The following is a 7,827-nucleotide window of genomic DNA, read 5'->3' as shown; positions in this document are numbered from 1 at the left end:
GGTAGGCGTAGCTTAAATCAAGGTTCCCCAGAGCTATCTACCCTTTTTGGAAAAATTGGTGATGCCGAAAAAATGTCTCTGCCGGGAATCGAACCCGGGCCCCCAGCTTTGAACGCCGGTGCCTTAACCACTAGACCACAGAGACGGGTTAGTGGCTAGGGCGACCCCGATCCAATTGACCGTCAGATAGACAGATTTTCGACACCATACCAATTATAATTTCCTTTGTCGGGTGAAGGTGGGTTTTGAACAATGACAAGCCGCCATGCCTCAGCTGGATCAAAGCTATTGCTTTGATAGAGTACACGTATGGGAGAAAGTATACAAATGTGTGAAGTTATACATATACTACAGCTTTGGCAACTCTTTTGTATTTAAATATTGTGAAAGAAATGGATGAAGAGAACAATGGTAGGCGTAGCTTAAATCAAGGTTCCCCAGAGCTATCTACCCTTTTTGGAAAAATTGGAAAAACACTAAGGCACCGGCGTTCAAAGCTGGGGGCCCGGGTTCGATTCCCGGCAGAGACATTTTTTCGGCATCACCAATTTTTCCAAAAAGGGTAGATAGCTCTGGGGAACCTTGATTTAAGCTACGCCTACCATTGTTCTCTTCATCCATTTCTTTCACACAATATTTAAATACAAAAGAGTTGCCAAAGCTGTAGTATATGTATAACTTCACACATTTATATATATATATATATATATATATATATATATATATATATATATATATATATATATATATATATATATGCATATGACTGTGTTATGCATATTGTTTTATTAAAAAATAACATGCGAAATGAACAGAATTAAGACTTCGAATCTGAAAAAATAAAACCTAAATGATTAATGTTACAATGTCTGCGATGCTCAGACACACTAGTCGCACCAATCGAGATAAAACTACTGCTTTCTTTTCAATGACAGACCTTAGGTCGTGTTTGAATCGAGTCTGTTGGTCTGACTGTTTGACTGACATTTCCCGTAATACACTGAGCTTGTACCATAACAGTTGCATGGAAAATGGTTAAATGACAGTGGTTGCTGGTGAGATCATTCTAACAAAATAAGTTGGTTGCCATGACAGCGTCAATAATAAATAGGAGATATGCCTTGTTCGGATTATTAAGTGCATGTAAGATTATTCATTCTAATTTTCTGAAGCTTCTAATATATTTTTAAAAAGAAAATGATATAGAATGCACGGAATGTCCTTGGTTCACATACTGTTTCACTTTAATTCTGTTTTCTCCTCTAAATGTCAAGTAAAAGCAGTCAAAAGATGCATGCTTTTCGTTTTCTCTCCCAATACAACTTCCATAGATAAAAACATAAAAGAAAGAATATGAGTAAAAAGATCACAGACGACATGGTCTGTATGGAGAAATATAAACGTATAATCCTATTAGTCCTTTCCACGAGTGCAAGGTAACATAATTCTTCTTCTATGAAACTGACAAGAAGGTAACATAATTTTTCTTCTATGAAACTGACAAGAAGGTATTTGAGACATTTTTTATATAACCTTGTTATATATGTCCATATTGTGGACACTTTGTAAATTATACCAGATAGAACAATGAGGATAATATACATTCAAATCCTCTAGGGTATTCCACAAACTGGGCAAGTAAATGTCTGTATGAAAAGTATGCTACTTTATCACAGTTTTAAACCTTGGACCAAACACTGAAACGAAGTAGATATACTCGGGTCAATTTCAAGAGCATTTTTTTTTGTTTAGATTGTGCTGCAGTGCATTATTCCCGATTTCAATCATATAAGATTTAAGTAAATATTTGCCCATTCATACAAAATTCATTCTTATACAACTTCTAAGCGGATCATACTATTTGAGTTTCATAACTGTTTCTTGAAGCAAATTTGGTGGTTTTCTTTTACAAATGATGGAATTTAATGTGAATAAGCAAACAATAAAGAAAATACACGGGTCTGCAATATTGAATTTACAATTATGCAGGGATAAATAATTACTAAGAGTGTACGTGTGGGCCAAGTGCTATTTCAATTTAGTCCATTGTCTGATATCGCAAAATCAGCTACGAGAAACGGAACCGTATAAGACTCTGTTCTTGTCTCTTATTTTTCGACATATATCATTAAATAACAAAGTCTTGTGTTGAATTTACCAGCTTACAGCTTATGCATAAATGGTGGGAATAAATGAAAACAATCACTAAAAAAATCTCATAATTCTTCAAAACTTTGTAACACACTACTAAAACAACGATGGTGATTCAGTTAATTTCGCAGTCTCTGTATTTATTTCAAAAATGGGGAAAAGAACACAGGAGAGGTACTGAAAATACGAACAATATTGCAGCCAAAGAATCACACTCTATAATTATACACATTTCTCGCGCAAAATCTATACACAAAGGTCTATTTTTTATCACTATCATTGTAGTTAGTACAAACAAATACATTCACAAGTACGTGACAATAGTGCTTATTATTTTGTACATTGAGATACTACTCATACGATACGTGCAGAAATTAAAACGTCTCTTCAGATCAAAACTTTGTAGGGTATTCCCCTGTTACACGAATGCAATCGTCATTGAGATAACAACGTTAATCTTCTTATAATAATGAGAAGATATATGGACTTATTGAAAAGAAAACGCACCCCTCCCCCAACAGAGAAAATCTAGATCGGGAAGGAGGAAGGGAATAGAAAAAAAAAGTGTGGGTGGGTGTGCGGTGGGTGTGTCAGGGAGAGCGAGAGAGGCGATGAGGGTGAATAATTATTTCATACATTATAGAGCGGATTCAAATTGGAGAGGTTGAAGACCCGTCCCCTATCTTCCCATCCAATAATGATAATCAAGAACAATCGAATAAAGGAAATTTCATGAAAGGAAAAGGGTAAATCAACTAAAGAGAAAAGGAAACAAAAATAGGTCAAAGTAGAGATACAACGCAATGTTATATAAAAACATTATGGTGAATAGGAATACGATTTAAAGCTCCCACAATCCAAAAAACAAACCAGCATGACGTAATTAATTCTTTCAACACTATAGTTATAGCATATATGCCTAAATACGGAAACCACAGATTATTCAAACAGGGAATATAAGTTCACGGTTTAATTTATACAATCGAACAAATAGGAGATATCTATGGTACACAAAGGGGCGTATCCTCGACTTTTCATCTTTTCTTCTCCCATAAAGATGGTGGATGACTTCCTAAATATGACAGATTCCCTTCAACCCATTGACTGTATAATACAGGGGTTCTCAAACTACGGCCCGCGGGCCGGATCCGGCCCGCGGAGCTTTTTAATCCGGCCCACGAGACTCTGTTGGGTTTTTTAATCACTTTTAAGTCACAATATGAAGTATCCTTTTAGACCTAACCGTAATAAAAGTAATGGCAGTCAAATAAATTTGACTTTTAAACAAAGTTTAGTGGAGTCTTTTCTGTCTGTTCGATCTACTTTCTTATTAGATGACCAGCGCTGTTCTCACCATGTTTGGATCTACAAACAGGTGCGAAATTGCATTTTCCACAATGAACATTTTAAAGAACTAACTCATACCGAAGTACCTTGACAGGGGCCGTGGAACGGTTTTCAAAGTGGGGGGGGGGGGGGCTGGCCATGCAAAAAAAACCATTCATATCATGGTCATTTTTACGTTTTTGTACATGGTTTTGGAAAAAAGTGGGGGGCAGAAGTCCCCCCCCCCCCCGCCGCTTCTGCAGCCCCTGCTTGACCAGAGAAGATTTGCACCAGTGCCTTCGTCTGGCAATTATACCTTTTGTGCCAAGGTTCAAGCAACTTTTTGTTGACAGACTGTCACTTTTCCCATATTGAAAAAGACTAGGAGACTGAAATCCTTGTTAGAGTCTACGACAGACATGCTCTATTATTCAATCTACTTTGACTACAAAAAATATTGATACTTCAAGACATTATCTGTCTCCCCGATACCAGGTATGTATAGGTACAATCTAGATTCCTTTTAACAAAGTACTACAATTTTGTTATCATTAATATTGAATCTCGCTGTATTTTGAAAGCTTTTCTAATTTTGCCTGCGTTCCATATGAAACTGTTATAAATTTGCTGGATTAAATGCTCCCAAAATAGGGCCAGATTGCACAAGAGAGCATCTAGGACCCCGACCGCAAGGGTCTTTGCGCTTCGCGCACATTTTTTCTAATTATCCACTTCATCCTGGCCCTTTCAGGTCTATTTGGAGTCTCATCTGGCCCTTCAAAGAAAAAGTTTGAGAACCCCTGGTATAATAGATCGAAAAAAAATTCATTATCTTTCCACTAATTCATTTACTCTAAAGCTTACATTGATGTTCATGTTTCTTTGTCAGAGAGTGGGCAAAATAATTGAAAGGGTGGCAGTCACTAAGTGTACCGGTGAAGAGTATCGAGAGGGAGCGGGATCCGAAAATAAAGACACAGTAATGACGATATCTAAGCAATATTTTTGGGTATCATTTCTTTTATTAGGAGATGGATATAACCCCAAAAATCCATTACAGATAATGATATTTGAACGCTATGTTTTCATCTCTCGCTCTTGTTCGTGAGGAATTTTAATAAATCAGACGCTGGATCTAAGACTCAAGCCTCCGAAATGTTTGATTCAGACACCCCTGTCGATAACAACAACAACGGAGCAGCATCTATAAATAGGGAGTGGTATCAAATAATTTTGGTCTTGTGCATGGTGATGATGAAATGACACAGGCCAGATTGATTGGCTGATGACCTGGGGAGTGTTTCATCAACATTTTTGTCCGACAAGTTGTCAGATCTGACATCTTTCCTTGATGTTGATTGGCTAAGAAGCACTGTTACTATGGCAACTGTCGGATAAAATGGGACTTGTCGGATAAAACGTCTGACAAGTCCTTTCATGAAACGCTCCCCAGGGGACCGTTTCATCAATATTTTCGTCCGACAAGTTGTCAGATCTGACATCTTTCCTTGATTCTGATTGGCTGAGAGGCACTGTTACTATAGTAACTGTCAGATAAAGTGGGACTTGTCGGATAAAACGTCCGACAAGTCCTTTCATGAAATGCTCCCCAGTTATTTGCCTCATCCACCACCACTCCAATAGAGTACCGAAGTGTGACGTCATAAATTTTCACTTTTTGCATTTCAGCGGTTTTTTAACCATATTTTGGTAGATCATGATGAAAAAACACCACAGCCCAAATTTGGTGAGAATCAGTCCATGGGGCCCCAAGATATGACTTCATGAATACATAATTAGCCCCATTGAAGTCAATGTATTATTGGCCTGGTTCCTAACATTTAGAACCAGGCCAATAATACATTGACTTCAATGGGGCTAATTATGTATTCATGAAGTCATATCTCAGACCCCCATGGACCGATTCTCACCAAATTTTAGTAGTGGGGGTTCTTCATCATGCCCTACCAAAATATGGTATCAAAAATGCTGATATACAAAAAAGTTTTTTTGTGACCTCATCACTTTGGTACTCTATACAATGGCGTCAAGAGAAAACAGAATGAGTTTATACCCTCTATGCGTTGATCTGCAACAACCAAGGTCATCATTATTCTTTGGTAATGGGAGAAAGCATTGTGTTGAACTGATCTATTGATTTAAGTCGACCGTGTCTCGACTTCTGTAATCGATAATGTTGACTGAGCTTGTATATCATGAATATTTTGTCATAGGTAGATAATTCGTTATTTTGTTACGCTACTGTACAACAGGCGGGTAAAAGTACAACAGAGGTCATTGTGCATGCTTCAATATGATCAACAGGCTTACTTAGTATCGGATAACTATTGATTGCATAACATGTCATCGTGCTTTATAATATTTTTTTTGCACTTGCTGCTATTTCTTTCCATGAGCTCATTTGAATATTTCACTTTGAAGCCGTCTATCCATGCTTATGAAACTAGAAATGCATCAAATTACAATCCGCCAATAAACAATACATGCAGCCACAATGAAATGTTAGGTCAAGAAAATACAAAAATTAATTTAAATCGAATCTTACGCGCAATTACTTTTCAGGTTCTTTTACACTTTCATCTCTTTTTCCGCTCTGTTCTGTTTTATGCCGTTTCATACAATTAATGCGATATTTAATTTGGACCCCCCCCCCATATTGTTGCTCCAGTGTGCAATTTCATTCACAACAAAAGAAAACTTGCACGTATAGAGAAGTAAAATGATATGAATTATACACTCAAATGTTTTAGCATACTCCGTTTCACAATAATTTGTTTTCTCTTCCCATTCAAATCATAAATGTAACATTCATCTAAATAATTTGTTTTAATTGACTTTTTTTTTTTAATCGGGCATATTCTTCCAGAATAAGGTCTCATTTACCTTCAAGTTCACCCCTCACTCTGATAATGTAATGTTTTTATTTGGATGTGCTGTATGGTGTTTTACTATTGAATGTTCTGTTTTATTTTTTGTGAATAATTTCTTGTATACTTTTAAAAGATGAGTGTAAAATAAATGGAACTTAAACCCAAACTAAGATCATGCTTACTTACATGGGTACTTTATGCTGAAAATAATATGATCCGAACAGATAAAGTAGAATTAAACAAAACAAATACTGGGGAAAAAATCATCAAAATCGGACAAGAATAACAAAGTTATGACATTTTAAAGTTTTGCATCATTTCGATTAAACAGTTCCATGCATGTCTCCATCATATTTATGAATATGCAATGAGCAAGCTGACGATGTCACATTCCCACAAATTATTTTGTGTTTTATCATATGAAATTATATTTATTAATCTATTCCATTCAAGGATGGAAAAATTGTCTGACTATACTGATTTAATGTGTTATTGCAAATTATTTTGTTTCAATGGATATGAAAATATGATACAATTATGATTTAATGTATTAACATAAGAAACAGGGAAGTTGGGATATGACATCAACAGCCCACCTAATGAATATTCGTGATGACATGTACATAACTGTTTTCACAACATATTGCTAAACTTTGTTATTTATTATCAGATTTTGATTAATTTTGAGAGTTTTGCTCGGTGAGTTTTACTATAATTATTTACATGTAATTATTTTCAGCCCTTTGAATTACTATTATCATTATTAACTTCATTGTTCCCATTATTAGTGTTATCTTGTATGATTCTGCAGTTCCAGTAACTGATCAGCATAGCAAAAGCATTACAAAGTCATACATATTCAAGTAGCGGTATCATGATCAATAATTTATCAATGTATGCTATCGCCAAATAATAACTTTATCCGGACGCTTCATGTTGCCAAGGAGATTTTTCCTTGGGACGTCGATTCGTTGTCAATTATTTTTACTGGATATGAAAAAGGCCATGCGAGGCAGCCATTTACTTTGTACAAAAAGACCAGCTATATTGATAATAAAAGATATAAAGCACGGCTGGTGGCTACAGCACGCAAATGAAAACTCACTGAGCATGCAAGACCAGTTTCAAACAGGGTTATGTTTTTTCTTCTTCTAAAGCACTCCTTTACAGATATTCAATAGATTGAGCGGCCGGTATTCACAAATCCATTTTTTTTTGCCGTTCATAGAGACAGCAGAATAATAGCATGGATCATTGTGCGTTATTTTTATACCGAGAGAACAATTTAATAAACTTTAGTGTATAAGCCAAAGAAAACGAATTCTACATTTCACATAATTGTTTTCTAAACATTTCGTTTTTTCAACATTTCAATCACAAATAATTATGTATTACATATTTGCTGACGTCGTTCTCTCAATGTGTGAATACAATCATAGCTAAACATATAGGTTGTGAT

The sequence above is a fragment of the Lytechinus pictus genome, chromosome 2 (assembly GCF_037042905.1).
Source record: "Lytechinus pictus isolate F3 Inbred chromosome 2, Lp3.0, whole genome shotgun sequence".
In the NCBI taxonomy this organism is placed as follows: Eukaryota; Metazoa; Echinodermata; class Echinoidea; order Temnopleuroida; family Toxopneustidae; genus Lytechinus; species Lytechinus pictus.
Note: the sequence above shows the minus strand (reverse complement) of the source record.